The sequence below is a fragment of the Heterodontus francisci genome, chromosome 13 (genome assembly GCF_036365525.1).
Source record: "Heterodontus francisci isolate sHetFra1 chromosome 13, sHetFra1.hap1, whole genome shotgun sequence".
In the NCBI taxonomy this organism is placed as follows: Eukaryota; Metazoa; Chordata; class Chondrichthyes; order Heterodontiformes; family Heterodontidae; genus Heterodontus; species Heterodontus francisci.
In genome coordinates, this window is record NC_090383.1 from 42038191 (window position 1) to 42058314 (window position 20124).

Consider the following 20124-nt stretch of genomic DNA (forward strand, 5'->3'; position numbering starts at 1 on the left):
TACTGAGTATTTCCAGCGTTTCTTGTTTTTATTTAAGACTAGGAGGAGATTTGATAGAGGTGTTTAAAATCATGACGGGTTTAGGAACATAGGAGCAGGAGTCGGCCATTCAGCCCATTCAGCCTGCCCCGCCATTCAATATGATCATGGCTGATCTTCCACTTCAGTGATTTTTTCCCACACTATCCTCATATCCCCTAATGTCATTTGTATTTAGAAATCTGTCGATCTCTGCTTTAAACATACTCAATGACTGAGCTTCCACAGCCCTCTGGGGTAGAGAATTCCAAAGATTCACAACACTTTGAGTGAAGAAATTTCTCCTCATCTCTGCCCTAAGTGGCTTCCCCCTTGTTTTGAAATTTTGTCCCCTGGTTCTAGACTCCCCAACCAAGAGAAACATCTTAGCTGCATTTATCCTGTCTATCCCTTTAAGTATTTTGTAGGTTTCAATGGGATCACCTCTCATTCTTTGAAACTCTGGAGAATACAGGCCCAGTTTCCCCAGTCTCTCTGCATAGGACAGTCCAGCCATCCCAGGAACAGGTCTGGTGAACTTTCATTGCACTCCCTCTATGACAATAATATCCTTCCTAAGGTAAGGGGACCAAAACTGCACACAGTACTCCAGGTGCGGTCTAATCAAGGTTCTATACAATTGAAGCAAGACTTCACTACTCCTGTACTCAACTCCTCTTGCGATAAAGGCTAACATACCATTAGTTTTCCTAATTGCTTGCTGCACCTGCCTGTTAGCTTTCTGTGATTTACTGTCAAGGATACCCAGGTCTCTTTGTACAGCTACACTTTCTAATCTCTTACCATTTAAGAAATACTCTGCACATCTGTTTCTCTTAACAAAGTGGATAACCTTACATTTTTCCACATTATGTTCCATCTGTCACGTTGTTGCCCACTCAGTAAGTCTGCCCAAATCCCCTCGAAGCTGCTTTGCATCTTTCTGACAACACACATTCCCACTATGCGTTGAATTGTCCAAAAAGGAATAACAGGGTTTTTGAGATGACACATGATGTGGAGGGTTCGGAAGGCGTGGATGACAGTACTGATTAATTGGAAGGAATTGTATTGGTGTCAAGTAGCTTTAGTCCAGTAGTGACTCCTAGTGGCACAGTCATTCAATTGCGCAGTACTAGGCAGTGGGTGTATGTCCACGGTATGTGGCGTGGACTGGTTACAGTGTTAACTGGATTCTTTAAGTAAAGAAAAACAAAGTTGGGGCGGCACAGTGGCGCAGTGGTTAGCACCGCAGCCTCACAGCTCCAGGGACCTGGGTTCAATTCTGGGTACTGCCTGTGCGGAGTTTGCAAGTTCTCCCTGTGACTGCGTGGGTTTTCGCCGGGTGCTCCGGTTTCCTTCCACAGCCAAAGACTTGCAGGTGATAGGTAAATTGGCCATTGTAAATTGCCCCTAATGTAGGTAGGTGGTAGGGAATATGGGATTACTGTAGAGTTAGTATAAATGGGTGGTTGTCGGTTGGCACAGACTCGGTGGGCCGAAGGGCCTGTTTCACTGCTGTATCTCTAAATAAAATAAAATAAAAAAGTAAGGTCACAGAACATGACATTTCTATCTGTTTCAGGTTTGGGGTGACAACGTGTTGAGATCACTAAAAAGTGTGGTAATTAGTACTCGTAGTGAAACTAGTGAAATACCTTTGCTGTTAAGTAAACAGTCTATGAAGAAGGCTCAAATGAGCTTGGATATGGAACATGATAAGGCGATTGTCTTAGGAAGACCTGTAGATTTGCAGTTTACACAGTCGGGACATTATAGTATTCCTTTAACAATTCCGAACATCTCTACGCAGAATGTTAAAGAGGTATTAATGGCATCCGGGGGATAGGGATTTAAAGGAGAAAAGGCAGATTATTTCAAAACTACATTGACAGTTTGCGCATCCATCTCGTTATAGGTTGAAGATTCAGGGGTAATAGATGATGACTATACTAAACTTATTGAAGATATCAGTGAAAAATGTGATATCTGTAAAAAAAAAACAGGAGCACGCCATCACGAGCCATAGTGAGTCTCCCCTTAGCAGGCGACTTTAATGAAACCATGGCGATGGACTTGAAGGTATGGGGTACAGACAAAACCATTTTTTCCCTACACTTTATAGACATAGTGACTAGATTCAGTCTGTCAACTGTCATTTATAGTAAAGACAAAAATGTGCACAAGATAGTGGAAAGATCGATAGGAACAGGACTGGGAGCACTGGCTAGATTTCTAACTGACAATGGAGGAGAATTTGCCAATGAGGAGTTCAGGAGCATGTGTGAAAATATGAATATTGTAGCAATGCACATGGCATTGTCTTCCTGTTTTTACTGTCAAAGTGGATAACCTCGCATTTATCCACATTATACAGTAGTTTTACAACATGGCAACCAAATAGAGTACATTCCTTGCGGCTTATTGGCACTGATTATGCACTGACAGAATCTGAACAAATGAGGGAAACTGATGATGCACCATGAACTTCGCATATACATATGTCGGAACTTTATGAGCAACAGATCGTGGCAGATAATGGGCTAACCAAGAGTGGACAATGTGATAGTGAAGATCGCGATAAGGCCATTTATCCCAAAGGTCAACTACTGAAAGTTGGGACTAGAATAACGTATATGCGAGAAGGGGCTAGTGAATGGAGGGAAGCCACCAATATAGGAAGAGCAGGAAAGGCCACAAGGAAATATAAACATTGGCTGTGCAAGACAAGGGACAGGATAGCAGACCTATGGATTAGCAGAAGGATGTAAAAATGTGGAAAGCCAAAAAACATAGTGTAAGTTCAGACAGTGGCCTGACCATGATCATAGTCCAAGGAAAAGGTCACAAACGTGTGAGAGGAAGTCTGGTCGTAGGAGGGACAGGTCGAGTAGTCGCATTTCAGAAAGGGATAGGAAATCTAGTAGGGGACGTAGTTTAACAAGAACGAGGACCAAAGAGCAGGCGAGGAGCACCACAAGAAGCAGGAGGCCTTATGATAGAGAAACTCTATGACTCTAGTGGCTACTAACAAGTTAGATGGTAAGTTGGTAAAGGATGCAAAACAAAAAGAGCTCGACAGTTGGAGAGAGTTTGGCGTACACGCAGAGGTACCAGATAGAGGACAACCAGCTTTGTCCCATAAATGGATCTGTACAGAGAAAGTACTTCCCAATGGTATGTATAAAGATAAGGCCAGACCTATAGCTCGGGGATTTGAGGAACGACTAGGCGACCAAGAAGTTAGAGTAGACTCCCCAACAGCAGGAAAAGTAAGTTAGAGGATTTTCCTAGCCCTTTTTAATTTAAGTGTTGAGATCAAAACAGCATTTTTGCAAGGGGAGAAATTTCAGAGAGAAGTATTTTTAAAGCCATCAAAAGAAGCTGGAGCTACAGCAGGGAAATTATGGAAGCTAAACAAGTGTGTTTATGGGCTAAATGATGCATCCAGGGTGTGGAATTTTTTGATTAGGTCTGTCCGACTGGTTGTATTCAACTAAAAGCAGATCCAGTAATGTTTTATTGGTACTGTGAAGAAAAACTAGCAGAGACTTTCTTGATGTACAGAGACTATTTTCTGCAATTAATTGAAATTCCTCTTTCAGTTAAGAGGTAAGTTAGGTTTCTTGCAGTTTTAAACAGGGGAATGCTAACACTTAGAGTAGCTATAGCTAGTTAATTAGGTAGCTAGCTTAAACTGGTTTCTGAGCTCTAGCAGAGCTGACACAGCATTGTTTTCAGAGTGTAAATTGAGGGAACACTCTGCTGCTTGTCTACATTGCGTGCTGCTGGAGGGCACAGAGTTTGAAGAAGGGAGTTTGGTAATTGAGGGAGGTCGATAAGGAGGGGAACTATAAATTAAGAAAAAAATAAATTGGAGTGCACAGAGTGTAAAGAGGGAGTTTAGTGCATGAGAGAGGGGCTCCTTTCTTTCTTTCTTCTACCTTTTTTCAGCCTCCAGTAGCTGCCTCTCTCTCGGCAGAGGGGAAGAAGCTGATTGGTGAGTAATGGGTAAGTTATTTTACTTCTCTTTGTAATAAAAAGTTTTTAAAGTTACGTTATGGCAGGTCAGCTCGGGCAAGTGGAACGTACGTCCTGTGGTATGCGGGAAGTCATGGACGCACCACATGTCCTAGATGAACACGTCTGCAGGAAGTGTCATCAGCTGCAGAAGCTTGAGCTCCGGGTTTCAGAACTCGAGCAGCGGCCGGAGTCATTGTGCAAACGCGAGGCAGAGGACTATGTGGATAGCACATTTAGGGAGGTGGTCACACCGCAGGTTAGGAGCATGCAGGCAGAGATGGAATGGGTGACTGCCAGGCAGTCCAAGAGAACCGTACAGGCATCCCCTGAGTATATCTTGCTTGCTAATCGGTTTTCCATTTTGGATACTGGTGAGAGCGATGGTTCCTCGGGGTAGTTCAGCCAGAGCAAAGTCCATGGCACCACTGGTGGCTCAGCTGCACAGGAGGAGAGGAAGAAGAGTGGAAGAGCAATAATGATAGGGGATTTGATAGTCAGGGGATCAGACAATCATTTCTACGGCAGTAAACGTGACTCCAGGATGGTGTGTTGCCTCCCTGGTGCCAGAGTCAAGGATGTCACGGAGCAGCTGTAGGACATCCTTCTGGGGGAGGGTAAGCAGCCAAAGGTCGTGATCCACATGGGTACCAATGACAGAAGTAGGCAGAGGGATGAGGTCCTGAAAGCAGATTTTAGGGAGTTAGGAAGGAAATTAAAAAGCAGGATCTCCAAACTAGTAATCTCAGGATTATTCCCAGTGCCACATCCTAGTGAGAATAGGAATAGGAGGATTGATCGATCGAACATGTGGCTGGAGAATTGGTGTAGGAGGGTGGGCATCAGATATCTGAGGCATTGGGCCTGAGGTTCTGGGGCAGATGGGACCTGTACAAGATGGACAGGCTATACCTTAACAGGACCGGAACTAACATCCTCGCAGGAAGATTTGTGAGTGCTGTTGGGGAGGGTTTAAACTAGCTTGTCAGGGGGATGGGAACCTGAGGGGGTAGCTGAAATTGAGAGCAAGTAGAGCTGGTAACAGGAGGTAGAAAAGTAGCAAGTGACATTAGCAGGCAGGCAAAAAAAAAGGCGAGCATCAACTCGGCTTTGAATGCAGAATGTCGAGAAGACAAGGTTAAGGGTACGCTGCCTGAATGCACGCAACATTCGCAACAAGGTGGTTGATTTCAAGGCCCAAATAGAGGTAAATGGTTATGATCTAATTGCCTTAACGGAAACGTGGCTACAGGGTGACCAAGAAAGGGAACTGAATATTCAAGGATATTTGACATTTAGGAAGGACAGGCAAAAAGGAAAAGGAGGTGGTGTTGCGCTGACAATAAGGGATGAGATCAGTACATTAGTAAGGGAGGATCTCAGATCGGAAGAACAAACTGTGGAATCTGTTTGGCTGGAGCTAAGAAACTGCAAGGGGCAGCAAACATTGGTAGGACTACAAGCCACCAAACAGTAATGGTAGTGTGGGGCATGTTATTAATCAGGAAATTAGCGAAGCATGTAGCATGGGTAATACAGTAATCATGGGTGCTGTTAATCTGCATATAGACTGGGTAAACCTAATGACCACTAATGCTGTGGAGGCCGAGTTTCTGGAGTGTGTTAGGGATGGTTTTCTAGAGCAGTATGTTGAGGAACCAACTAGAGAACAGGCGATTTTAGATCTAATATTATGTGATGCGAAAGGGCTAATTCAGAATCTTGTTGAAAAAGAACCTTTAGAGATGAGTGACCATAATATGATAGAATTTTACATTATGTTTCAAAGTGAGGTAGTTCAATCTGAAGCCAGGGTGTTAAATTTGAACAAAGGAAATTATGCAAATATGAGGGGCAAATTGTCTGAGGAGGATTGGGAAAATACATTAAAAGGTATGATAGTACATAGGCAACGGATAGCCTTCAAAAAAATTACATCGTTTACAGCAACTATACTTTCCTTCAAGGCACACAAACCTCAAAAATAAAGGCAGTCAACCGTAGAAAACAAAAGAAGTTAAGGATTGCATAAGATTAAAAGCAAAGGCCTATAAAGTTGCCAGAAATATTAGTAAATCTGAGCATTGGGAGTATTTTAGAATACAGCAAAGGAGGACGAAGAACCTGATAAAGGGAGAATAGAATATGAATGAAAGCTAGCAAAAAATATAAAAACGTACTGTAAAAGCTTCTATAGTTAGGTAAAAAGGAAACGTTTGGCTAAGACAAATATGGGTCCATTACAGGCAGAGTCAGGAGAATTTATAATGGGGAATAGAGAAATGGCAGAGAAGCTCAATGATTACTTTGTGTCTGTCTTCACTGAGGAAGATGCAAGAAATCTCCCAGAATTAGAGATCCAAGGAATTAAGGGGAATGAGGAATTGAAGGAAATTGGTATTAGTAAGAAGGTTGTGTTGGAGAAATTAATGGGGCTGAAGGTTGATAAGTCCCCAGGACCTGATATTCTAAATCCCACAGTGTTGAAAGAGGTAGCTTTGGAGATAGTGGTTGCATTGGTCATCATCTTCCAAAATTCTATAGATTCTGGAGTGGTTCCTGCAGATTGGAAGGTCGCAAATGTCACCCCACTATTTAAGAAGGGAGGGAAGAGAGAAAACAGGGAATTACAGACGAGTTGTTGGGAAAATTAGAATCTATTCTATATTTATTATTTAGAGATACAGTACTGAAACAGGCCCTTTGGCCCACTGAGTCTGTGCCGACTATCAACCACCCATTTATACTAATCCTACATTAATCCCATATTCCTACCACATCCCCAACTTCCCTACCACCTACCTATACGAGGGGCAATTTACAATGGCCAATTTACCTATCAACCTGCAAGTCTTTGGCTGTGGGAGGAAACGGAGCACCCAGCGAAAACCCACACGGTCACAGGGAGAACTTGCAAACTCCGCACAGGCAGTACCCAGAACCCAACCTGGGTTGGGTCGCTGGAGCTGTGAGGCTGCAGTGCTAGCCACTGTGCCGCCCCAAATGTGATAAATGGACAACAAAAACAAGAAATGCTGGATTCACTCAGCAGGTCTGGCAGCATCTGTGGAAAGAGAAGCAGAGTTAACGTTTCGGGTCAGTGACCCTTCTTCGGAACTCAAATGGACACTTGGATAATAATGATCTGATTGGCATTTATGAATGGGAAATCATGTTTGATGAACCTGTTGGAGTTTTTTGAGGATGTTACTAACAGAATTGATGAAGGGGAGTCGGTGGACGTGGCATACTTGGATTTTCAGGTCTTTTGATAAAGTCCCCCACAGGAGGTTATTTTTCGCAAAATCAAAGCACATGGGATAGGAGGTAATAGACTGGCATGGATTAAGGATTGTTTAACAGGCATGAAGCAGAGAGTAAGAATAAACGGGTCATTCTCGCGTTGGCAGGCTGTGACTAGTGGGGTACCGCAGGGATCAGTGCTGTTCATAATATATATCAATGATTTGGATGTGGGGTCCATAGAAAGAACTATAGAAAAATTACGCACAGAAGGAGCCCATACAGCCCATCATGTCCATGCTGGACGCAAAAGCTAGCCACCAAATCTAATCCCACCTTCCAGCACTTGGTCCATAGCCTTGCAGGTTTCAACACTTCAGGTGCATGACCTTTTAAAAGAATTGAGTGTTTCTGCCTCCACCACCGTTCCTGGCAGTGAATTCCAGGCACCCACCACTCTCTGGGTGAAAAAGTTTTTCCTCATGTCCCCTCTAATCCTTCTGCCAATCACCTTGATTTTGTGCCCCCCCCCCTCCCCACCATGGTAATTGATCTCTCCACTCGGGTCCTTCCAGTCTACTCTATCTAGGCCCCTCATAACTTTGTATACCTCAATTAAGTCACTCCTCAGCCTCCTCTGTTCGAAGAAAAACAACCTAGCCGATCCAATCTTTCCTCATAACTGCAACTTTCAAGCCCTGGTAACATTCTTGTAAATCTCCTCTGTACTCCAAGGTCACTTCTTTTACCCCTCTCAATATTCTGCCGTTTATTGTGTATTCTCTTGCTTTGTTTGCCCTCCCCAAGTGCATTACCTCACACTTTACTGGATTGAATGCACTCAACCAAACCATTGATATTATTCTGGAGTCTACAGCTCTCTCTTCACTATTGGCCAATTTTTGTCTCATGAGCAAATTTCCCAATCATGCCTCCCACATTTAAGTCCAAATCATTAATATGTATACCACAAACAGCAAGGGACCCTACACTGAGACCTGTGGAACGCCACAGGAAACTGCTTTCCACTCGCAAAAACATCCGTCGACTACTACCCTAAGTTCGCGGATGACACAAAACTTTAGTGGGAATGTGTGTTGTGTGGAAGATGCAAAGGGGCTTCAAGGGGATTTGGATAGACTTAGTGAGTGGGCAAGAACGTGGCAGATGGAATATAATGTGGAAAAATGTAAGGTTATCCACTTTGGTAGGAGGAACAGATGTGCAGAGTATTTCTTAAATGGTAAGAGATTAGAAAGTGTAGATGTACAAAGGGACCTGGATGTCCTTGACAGTAAGTCACTGAAAGCTAACATGCAGTTGCAGCAAGCAATTAAGAGGACGAATGTTCACCTCTATCGCAAGAGGATTTAAGGACAGGAGTAGTGAAGTCTTGCTTCAATTGAAGAGAACTTTGTTAGACCGCACCTGGAGTACTGTGTGCAGTTTTGGTCCCCTTACCTTAGGAAGGATATTATTGTCATAAAGGGAGTGCAACGAAGGTTCACCAGACTTGTTCCTGGGATGGCTGGACTGTCCTATGAAGAGAGATTGGGGAAACTGGGCCTGTATTCTCCAGAGTTTCAAAGAACGAGAGGTGATCCCATTGAAACCTACAAGATACTTAAAGGGATAGACAGGGTAGATGCATCTAAGATGTTTCCCTTGGTTGGGGAGTCTAGAACCAGGGGTCACAATTTCAAAATAAGGTGGAAGCCAGATAGGACAGAGATGAGGAGAAATTTCTTTACTCAGAGGGTTGTGAATCTTGGGAATTCTCTACCCCAGAGGGCTGTGGAAGCTCAGTCATTGATTATGTTTAAAGTAGTGATCGACAGATTTCTAAATACAAATGACATAAGGGGATATGAGGATAGTTTGGGAAAAGGGCATTAAAGTGGAAGATCAGCCGTGATCGTATTGAATGATGGGACAGGCTCGATGGGCTGAATGGCCTACTCCTGCTCCTTTGTTCCTATGTGGGGAGGATCTGCGGCATTTGAGAAATTTGTGATAGATAAAGTTCGAAAGGAATTTAAAATTGGAAGTCGGGCTTCCAGAGCTTTTAAATATATATGGTTGGATGTTGGGCAGATTAAGTTGGGAGTAATCCTAAATGAACAGTCTTACCTAGAGAGAATGTTAATACGATCCCGATAAATTGGGCCAGATCCTCACAAAAGAAAGACTCTGCAATGAGGGAAGAAGCAGACCAGCTAAAGAGCTTAATTGGGCAATTAAACTGGTTGTGCGCACAAACTAGGCCGGATGCCTGCGATGATGTATTAGAATTGAACACCACGCTGAAACATGCTACTGTTGGGGAAGTGCTGAAAGGAAATAAGACATTGAAGAAATTAAGTTTAGACAAATGTACACTCAAGTTTCCAGCCTTGGGTGATCCAGAAGAAAAGAAATTGGTCATTTTTAGTGAATCCTCATGTGCTAATTTTCCCGATGGTTTTTCGAGCACAGCAGGGTTCATTATATTTTTGGTGGGAAGAAATGATAGATGTTGTTCATTAGCGTGGGAATCGAAGAAAATAAAGAGGACAGTTAAAAGCACGTTGGCTGTTGAGACACTTGCACTGGTACAAGCGATAAATATTGGTATGTGTTTATCAAGTATTTTAAAGGAACTCTTATATAAGAGGCAATCGGAGAAAGATGTTCCTATAGAATGCCAAATAGATAACCATGCTCTCTGGGACATTGTCCATTCGACAAAAAGTGTCACTGAAAAGAAGTTGAGGATTGATCTCGCGAGTATAAAAGAAATATTGGAACGAAACGAAATTTCCAAAATAAAATGGGTTGACGTGTGTCATCAGTTGTAGGATTGTTTTACGAAAAGAGTGCTTGCTCAAAGAAATTGCTGGATGTCTTCGAAGAGGGCCGTCTTGTGAGTTGATAGATCATGGAACTTTTTATGTTAAGGTCGCTTTATAATTTTTTTTAACAAGGTTTTTTTTTGTTTAGAAATAAAGGGGAATATACAATATGTTAATGGCTGGTGCTGTTGAAGGTTGCTAGTATAATAATGTAAGATAAAGGAGAATGTATCATTTTGTCACTTTAGTTTTTTATATATAATATATATGTATTTAATTTAAAGAAAAGAGGGAATCTGTTAGTGTATAATTTCTGTTGATGGATGGACCTAGTAGTTGAAAGTAACAGGGTGAACAGGTGTTGGGTGTTGATAATTGAATTGTACTCAGATGTATAGAAAGAAGAGCCAGCCAGCACTGGCTGGGTGTTGTTAGGAGTGGAGAAATAAGCTTTTTGGTAAGCAATAAACAGTCTCCAACAGAGCATTTAAGTCTCAGTGTCTTCTTCACAAACAGGCTTGGCAGTGACTGTCCAGAACAACTCAGTTAGTCCCATTCCATTACCTTTTCCCCAGGCCCTGCACATTTTCGCTTATTACTGTTCAATTCCTTTTGAAGGCCTCAATTGAATTGCTGCAACCTTTGCTGTTTGTAGTATATATAAATGATTTGGACGAAAATGTAGCTGGTCTGATTAGTAAGTTTGTGGATGACACAAAGGTTGGTGGAGTTGTGGATAATGATGAGGAGTGTCAGAGGATACAGCAGGATATAGATCGGTTGGAGACTTGGGCGGAGAAATGGCAGATGGAGTTTAATCCGGACAAATGTGAGGTAATGCATTTTGGAAGGTCTAATGCAGGTGAGAAGTATACAGTAAATGGCAGAACCCTTAGGAGTATTGACAGGCAGAGAGAGCTGGGCGTACAGGTCCACAGGTCACTGAAAATGGCAACGCAGGTGGATAAGGTAGTCAAGAAGGCATACGGCATGCTTGCCTTCATTGGTTGGGGCATAGAGTATAAAAATTGGCAAGTCATGTTGCAGCTGTACAGAACCTTAGTTAGGCCACACTTAGAATATTGCGTGCAATTCTGGTCGCCACACTACCAGAAGGACGTGGAGGCTTTGGAGAGGGTACAGAAGAGGTTTACCAGGATGTTGCCTGGTTTGGAGGGCATTGCTACGAGGAGAGGTTGGAAAAACTCTGATTGTTTTCACTGGAACGACGGAGGTGTAGGGGCGACATGATAGAGGTTTACAAAGTTATGAGTGGCATGGACAGAGTGGATAGTCAGAAGCTTTTTCCCAGGGTGGAAGAGTCAGTTACTAGGGGACATAGGTTTAAGGTGCGAGGGGCAAAGTTTAGAGGCAAGTTTTTTACACCGAGGGTGGTGAGTGCCTGGAACTTGCTGCCAGGGGAGATGGTGGAAGCAGATACGATAGCGATGTTTAAGAGACATCTTGACAAATATATGAATAGGAAGGGAATAGAGGGATATGGGCCCCGGAAGTGCAGAAGGTGTTAGTTTAGGCAGGCATCAAGATCGGCGCAGGCTTGGAGGGCCGAATGGCCAGTTCCTGTGCTGTACTGTTCTTCTTTTTGTTCTTTGCTTCCACCACACTTACAGGCAGTGCATTCCCGATCCTAACCACCCAGTGCGTTAAAAAGCTTTTCCTCATGGCACGCTGCTTTTTTTTCCCTATCTCCTTAAATCGTTGTCCTCGGGTTCCTGATCCTTCTGCCAACGGAAACAGTTACTCCTTATATACTCTGTCCAGGCTCCTCATCGTTTTGAACAACTACATCAAATCTCCTCTGAATTATCTCTTCTCCAAGGAGATTCGCCCCAGCTTCTCCAGCCTATCCACATAAATGAAGTTCCTCGGTGCTGGAACCATTCTCGTGAATCTTTTCTGCACCCTCTCTGCCACTTGTCCACCCATTCCACCAGCCTGTCTGTGTCCTCTTGAAGTCTATCACCATCCTTCTCACAGTTCACGATACTTTCAAGTTTTGTGTCGTTTACAAATGTTGAAATTGTGCCCCGTCTAGGTTGCGGAACCCCACCATGTACCTTCCTCTAGTCCGAAAAACAACTGTTCAGCACTACTGTCTTATTTCCTGTCACTCAGCCAATTTTGTATCGATGCTTCTACTGTCTCTTTTATTCCATGGGCTCTAACTTTGCTGACAAAGTGTGACACTTATCAAATGTCTTTTTGGAAGTCTTTACCTGTTCTCTCTGCTTCTTTGTTCCCCGTCAGTGCTCCCTGCTATGTAAAGTCCTGAATAAGCTTCTTTCTCACTCCGGGTTCACCACACTACTCACTCTTTACCTGTACTCCCTCCTGATTGGTGCCCAGTCTGTGCTGTTTGCTACATAAAGTAGTCTGAGGACACTCTGCTTGATGCTCCACATGCTGGGGTGTCAGTTCTGGGGCTCGCCACTAATCATCTCATCACAGGGGAAGCCATATTGACAAGATACTTAACCAGAAGAAGAGAGGACCCATCACAGACTGAGAAATACAGGACAGCTGTCCTGCAAATCCTCATGGCTGGGTCGAGGACCTCTGTAGCTCCTTGCAATCTTTCAAATATTTAGAACACAGGTTGAGTTCCGGATAGACGGAGAGCTTCTGTGAATGCATCTGATTAAGGAGTTGGTATATACTGACCACCTCCAGGCGCGTATCCATTGTCTCTCGAGATAAGGAGGCCCAAAAAAAAAAGATATAATGCCCATGCATTTCACACCTTGCACACTTCATGGGCCATAAACAGTGCCTTGTATTCTGAATCTGAATGGTGTCAACAGAGTACTGGGCTCTCAAATTTTCAGAAAATTTGTTTTATAAAGGAATTGAGATTAGGGAATTTGAAAAAAATCTATAAATCAATGGCTATCAGAAGATTGCTGTTAGTTGACACCATGCAGATTCAGAACAACTGGGATTTTGTTCCAATTCAAGGACATTGAGGAAAATGGAAAAAAGTGGGGGTGGGGGGAAATGGCGGTAGGGATTCTGTAGTGGCTTCCATGACCATTGAATTGCCTTTCGAATGTTCAAACACAACTTTCCTATAGGAGGTGGAATAACTAAATGTATGAATTCTATCACAAGTCAATGATCAGCCTGTTGGAGGAGATGAAACAAAATGACTTGCATTTATATAACGCTATTTACATGAAAATGTTCTAAGGCACTTCACAGGAGCATTATCAAACAAATTTTGACACCAAGCTACATAAGATACTAATGACCGAAATTTGGTCGAAGTGCTAGGTTTTAAGGAACATACGAAAGGAGGCGGGGGAGGCGGAGAAGATTACAGAAGAAATTCCAGATTTTAGGACCTAGGCAGCTAAAGGCACAGCCTCCAATGGTGATTTAACATTGGGGATGCATCGGAGACCAGATTTGGAGGAGTGCAGAAATCTCATGATGGTTGGAGGAGATTACAGAAAAGTAGGGGTGGGGGGCAGGGTGTGAGGCAAGATCATGCAGGGATTTGAAAACAAGAAAGCGAACTTTAAATCTGAGGCATTAGCAGGTCGGGAGCCAGTCAGCAAGCACAGAGGCGATGGGTGAATGGGACTTAGTGCATACAGTAGGCTAGGGTGCACTGTTACTTCTACTCCAATATCTGGATTCAAATTTAACGCAGACTTCATGCCGGTTCTTTCATGGGAGAATACCCTGTTGATTCTTGTCTGATGTCAGTGACGTCACAGGAAAACTGTGACCTGATTGGCTGGTAGGGAATCTGCACTGAATTTGAAAATAAAACATTGATTAAAATTGATTAAAACCCCAATTAACTAATTAATTAATAAGTAGAGGAGGAACTAAACCGGAGGGAGGAGATTACTGTATTTAGCATTTAATATTTATAGTAGAAATCTAGCGCTAGGGACCATATAGTTAATTGTAACTTAATTTAGTAAGGATTTAATAAGTATTTAAGTATTTATTTTAAATTAACTTATGAATTATTGCTAGAAATGTCGTTTCAAGCGTTTCACCTGTGAGATGTGGGAGGTCCGTGACGCTTCCAGCGTTCCGGACGACTACATCTGCAAGAGGTGTACCCAGTTGCAGCTCCTCACAGACCACATGGATCGGTTGGAGCAGCAATTGGATGCTCATAGGAGCATGCAGGTGGCAGAAAGCATCGTAGACAGGAGTTTTAGAGAGGTGGTTACACTTAGGAGCATGCAGGTGGCAGAAAGTATCATAGACAGGAGTTTTAGAGAGGTGGTTACACCCAAGGTGCAGGCACATAGATGGGTGACCGCTAGAAGGGGCAGGCACTCAGTGCAGGAATCCCCTGTGGCTGTCCCCCTCTCTAACAAGTATATTGTTTTGGGTACTCCTGGAGGGGGGGGGGGGAGTGGGGGGGTGGCCTATCAGGGGAAAACAACAGCAGCAGCCAGAGCAGTGGCAGCACGGCTGGCATTGTTGTTCAGGGAGGGACAAAGTGCAGAAGAGCAATAGTGATAGGGGACTCTATAGTCAGGGGCACAGATAGGTGCTTCTGTGGACGTGAAAGAGACTCCAGGATGGTATGTTGCCTCTCTGGTGCCAGGGTCAAGGATGCCTCTGAACGGACAGGGGACATTCTGAAGGGGGAGGGTGAGCAGCCAGAGGTTGTGGTACACATTGGTATTAACGACATAGGCAGGAAGAGTGACAAGGTCCTGCAGGGGGAGTTCAGCGAGTTAGGTAGAAAGTTTAAAAAAAAACAGGACCTCTAGGGTTGTAATCTCGGGATTACTCCCTGTGCCACGTGCCAGTGAGGTTAGAAATAAGAGGATAGTGCAGCTAAACACGTGGCTGAACAGCGCTGGTGTAGGAGGGAGGGTTTCAAATATCTGGATCATTGGGATGTCGTCCGGGACAGGTGGGACCTGTACAAGAAGGACGGGATGCATCTAAACTGGAGGGGCACAAATATCCTGGCTGCGAGGTTTGCTAGCGTCACTCAGGAGGGTTTAAACTAGTGTGGCAGGGGGGTGGGAACCAGAGCAAAGAACAGTACAGCACAGGAACAGGCCATTCGGCCCTCCAAGCCTGCGCCGATCTTGATGCCTGCCTAAACTAACACCTTCTGCACTTCCGGGGCCCATATCCCTCTATTCCCTTCCTATTCATGTATTTGTCAAGATGTCTCTTAAACGTCACTATCGTATCTGCTTCCACCACCTCCCCTGGCAGCAGGTTCCAGGCACTCACCACCCTCTGTAAAAAAACTTGCCTCGCACATCCCCTCTAAACTTTGCCCCTCTCACCTTAAACCGATGTCCCCTAGTAACTGACTCTTCCACCCTGGGAAAAAACTTCTGAGTATCCACTCTGTCCATGCCGCTCATAACAGTAGGAGAGCAGGTGAAATAACTGAGGGGGAGCTAGTAAATCAGGCCAGTAAGACTAAGAGGAAGAGCAGGCAGGGAGATGTTGCTGAGCACAGCGGGACTGGTGTTCTGAAATACATTTGTTTCAATGCGAGAAGTATAACAGGTAAGGCAGATCAACTTAGAGCTTGGATTAGTACTTGGAACTATGATGTTGTTGCTATTACAGAGACGTGGTTGAGGGAAGGACAGGATTGGCAGCTAACTGTTCTGGGATTTAGAAGCTTCAGGCGGGATAGAGGGGGATGTAAAAGGGGTGGGGGAGTTGCATTAGTGGTTTAGGAGGATATCACAGCTGTACTGCGGGAGACTTAGTAGTTGGCAGGAAAAAAGACAGAGGCGCAAGGGGAGAGCCAACTGTGCAACAGCCCCGACAAACAAATTTCTCTGCAGCACCTGTGGAAGAGCCTGTCACTCTAGAATTCGCCTTTATAGCCACTCCAGGTGCTGCTTCACAAACCACTGACCACCTCCAGGCGCGTATCCATTGTCTATCGAGATAAGGAGGCCAAAGAAGTACTGCGGGAGGACACCTCGGAGGGCTCATGCAGCAAGGCAATATGGGTAGAGCTCAGGAATAGGAAGGGTGCAGTCATGATGTTGGGGGTTTACTACAGGCCTCCCAACAGCCAGCGGGAGATAGAGGAACAGATATGTAGACAGATTTTGGAAAGATGTAAAAGCAACAGGGTTGTTGTGGTGGGTGATTTTAACTTCCCCTATCTTAACTGGGACTCACTTAGTGCTAGGGGCTTGGATGGGGCAGAATTTGTAAGGAGCATCCAGGAGGGCTTCTTGAAACAATATGTAGATAGTCCAACTAGGGAAGGGGCCAGACTGGACCTGGTATTGGGGAATGAGCCCGGCCAGGTGGTCGAAGTCTCAGTAGGGGAGCATTTCGGGAGCAGTGACCATAATTCCGTAAGTTTTAAGGTACTTGTGGATAAAGATAAGAGTAGTCCTCGGGTGAACGTACTAAATTGGGGGAAGGCTAATTATAACATTAAGAGGCAGGAACTGAAGAATTTAGATTGGGGGTGGCTGTTTGAGGGTAAATCAACATCTGACATGTGGGAGTCTTTCAAACGTCAGTTGATTAGAATCCAGGACCAGCATGTTCCTGTGAGGAAGAAGGTTAAGTTTGGCAAGTTTCGGGAACCTTGGATAACGAGGGATATTGCGAGCCTCGTCAAAAAGAAAAAGGAAGCATTCGTAAGGGCTAGAAGGCTGGGAACGGACAAAGCCCTTGAGGAATATAAAGAAAGTAGGAAGGAACTTAAGCAAAGAGTCAGGAGGGCTAAAAGGGGTCATGAAAAGTCATTGGCAAACAGGATTAAGGAGAATCCCAAGGCTTTTTATATGTATATAAAGAGCAAGAGGGTAGCCAGGGAAAGGGTTGGCCCACTCAAGGTCAGAGGAGGGAATCTATGTGTGGAGCCAGAGGAAATGGGCGAGGTACTAAATGAGTACTTTGCATCACCAAAGAGGAGGACTTGGTGGATGATGAGGCTGGGATCTACCCCAGAATACTGAGGGAGGCAAGGGAGGAAATTGCTGGGACCTTGACAGAAATCTTTGCATCCTCATTGGCTACAGGTGAGGTCCCAGAGGACTGGAGAATAGCCAATGTTGTTCCTTTGTTTAAGAAGGGTAGCAAGGATAATCCAGGAAATTATAGGCCGGTGAGCCTTAAGTCAGAGGTAGGGAAATTATTAGAGAGGATTCTTCGGGACAGGATTTACTCCCATTTGGAAACAAATGGACTTATTAGCTAGAGGCAGCATGGTTTTGCGAAGGGGAGGTCGTGTCTCACTAACTTGATCTAGTGTTTTGAGGAAGTGACGAAGTTGATTGATGAAGGAAGGGCAGTGGATGTTGTCTACATGGACTTTAGTAAAGCCTTTGACAAGGTCCCTCATGGTAGACTGGTACAAAAGGTGAAGTCACATGGGTTCAGAGATGAGCTGGCAAGATGGATACAGAACTGGCTCGGTCAGAGAACACAGAGAGTAGCAATGGAAGGGTGCTTTTCTGAATGGAGGGATGTGACTAGTGGTGTTCCTCAGGGATCAGTGCTGGGACCTTTGCGCTTTGTAGTATATATAAATGATTTGGAGGAAAATGTAGCTGGTCTGATTAGTAAGTTTGCGGATGACACAAAGGTTGGTGGAGTTGCGGATAGTGATGAGGATTGTCAGAGGATACAGCAGGATATAGAGCAGTTGGAGACTTGGGCGGAGAAATGACAGATGGAGTTTAATCCGGACAAATGTGAGGTAATGCATTTTGGAAGGTCTAATGCAGGTGTGACCACCTCTAGGCGCTTACCCATTGTCTCTCGAGACAAGGAGGCCAAAGAAAGAAAGAATGCAGGTGGGAAGTATACAGTAAATGGCAGAACCCTTCGGAGTATTGACAGGCAGAGAGATCTGGGCGTACAGGTCCACAGGTCACTGAAAGTGGCAACGCAGGTGGATAAGGTAGTCAAGGCGGCATACAGCATGCTTGCCTTCATCGGTCGGGGCACAGAGTCTTAAAATTGGCAAGTCATGCTGCAGCTGTACAGGACCTTAGTTAGGCCACACTTGGAATATTGCATGCAATTCTGGTCACTACACTACCAGAAGGACGGTGGAGGCTTTGGAGAGGGTACATAATGCTCTGCTCCTCTTACCCCTTCCCTTCTGAGCAACAGGGACAGACTCTGCGCCAGAGACCTGTATCCCATTGCCTACCCCTGGTAAGTCGTCTCCCCCAACAGTATCCAAAACGGTATACCTGTTGTTCACCAATGCCCTGTATAACTGAAGCATAACATCCTTACTTTTATTTTCAATTCTTCTCATCATAAAGGATAGCATTCCATTAGCCTTCTTTATTCATTGCTGCAGTTTTGGTCACCTTATTTAAGGAAGGATATGAATGCGTTGGAGGTGGTTCAGAGGAGGTTTACTAGATTGATACCTGGAATGAGCGGGTTGTCTTTTGAGTAAAAGTTGGACAGACTGGGCTTGTTTTCACTGGAGTTTAGAAGAGTGAGTGGAGACTTGATTGAAGTACATAAGATCAAGAATGGTCTTGACAAGGTGGATGTGGAAAGGATGTTTCCTCTTGTGGGTGAGTCCATAACGAGGGGGCACCATTTTAAAATTTGGATTGCCCTTTTAAGACAGAGATGAGGAGAAATTTTTTCTCTGAGGGTTGTGCGACTTTGGAGCACTCTACCTCAGAAGGTAGTGGAGGCAGGGTCATTGAATAATTTTAAGGTGGGGGTAGATAGATTCTTGTTAGGCAAGGGAATCAAAGGTTATCGTGGGTAGATGGGAGTGTGGAATTCCAGACACACACACATCAGCCATGATCTTCTTGAAAGGCGGAGCAGGCTAGAGGGGTCGAATGGCCTACTTCTCATAATTCGTGTTCGTATGTTTGTATCATGGGATATCTCTCCCTGCTGCACAAACTCCTTAGCATTAAATGTGGCCATTTCTTTTGTTCCTAGCACTGTAGAGGAAAACAGAAGAGTACAAGAAAACCTGTTTGTTTACCCTTCCACAATTTAGAGGTCAATTTTCCCTCCCGTTTTCCAAATTTCCCGTTTGTCTGGCAGTTCAGATCCCAGACAAGCCCCCAATTGGTTACGGCCACCTGGTGAGGGTGGTTTGCACTGTTCAACTCCCACCTGACTGCAGCAAGTATTTTTTGGTTATGAGGGTATAACCCTAACTTGTTTTATTTGTCAAATGAACAGCTGCCTTGTGGGCGTCTCGGGAGAGACCACGGCTAAGGGAGTAAACCCTAACAGAAAATCCGGAGTGGAACCCCGTAGGCGGTCATGTGTCACCTTTGGCATGTTTCCGGCAGTTCCTGCAGCCATACCGGTGCCAAACGTCGTGCTCTGCACTCCTTTGGACCCCACCAGAAAGGCCGAGAGGGGGGTTTTGACGCTTGGGCAACTCTCAACCTCCATACATTCGCCCAGGCATGCGCCATGGAGAGGTCACTCCATAGTTGCCTCACAGCGACTGACACCACTGACCACCTCTAGGCGCTTACCCATTGTCTCTCGAGACAAGGAGGCCAAAGAAAGAGAAAGAAAGAAGAAGAGGTTTACTAGGATGTTGCTTGGTCTGGAGGGTATTAGCTATGAGGAGAGGTTGGATAAACTCGGATTGTTTTCACTGGAACGACGGAGTTGGAGGGGCGACAGGATAGAGGTTTACAAAGTTATCAGTGGCATGGACAGAGTGGATAGTCAGAAGCTTTTTCCCAGGGTAGAAGAGTCAGTTACTAGGTGACATAGGTTTAAGGTGCAAGGGGCAAAGTTTAGAGGGGATGTGCGAGGCAAGCTCTTTACACAGAGGGTGGTGAGTGCTTGGAACCTGTTGCCGGGGGAGGTGGTGGAAGCAGGTACGATAACAATGTTTAAAAGGCATCTTGACAAATGCATGAATAGGGGGCGAATAGAGGGATACGGACCCCGGAAGTGAAGAAGGTTTTAGTTTAGACAGGCATCAAGATCGGCGCAGGCTTGGAGGGCCGAATGGCCTGTTCCTGTGCTGTACTGTTCTTTGTTCTTTGTTGTCTTCACT

General features: G+C 44.6%; 1 protein-coding gene across 14 annotated transcripts in view; it reads left to right on the forward strand.

The window, feature by feature from the left end:
* dop1a (DOP1 leucine zipper like protein A) overlaps positions 1-20124 on the forward strand; it is a 555441-nt gene that overhangs the window by 195212 nt on the left and 340105 nt on the right. The window lies entirely within an intron of this gene.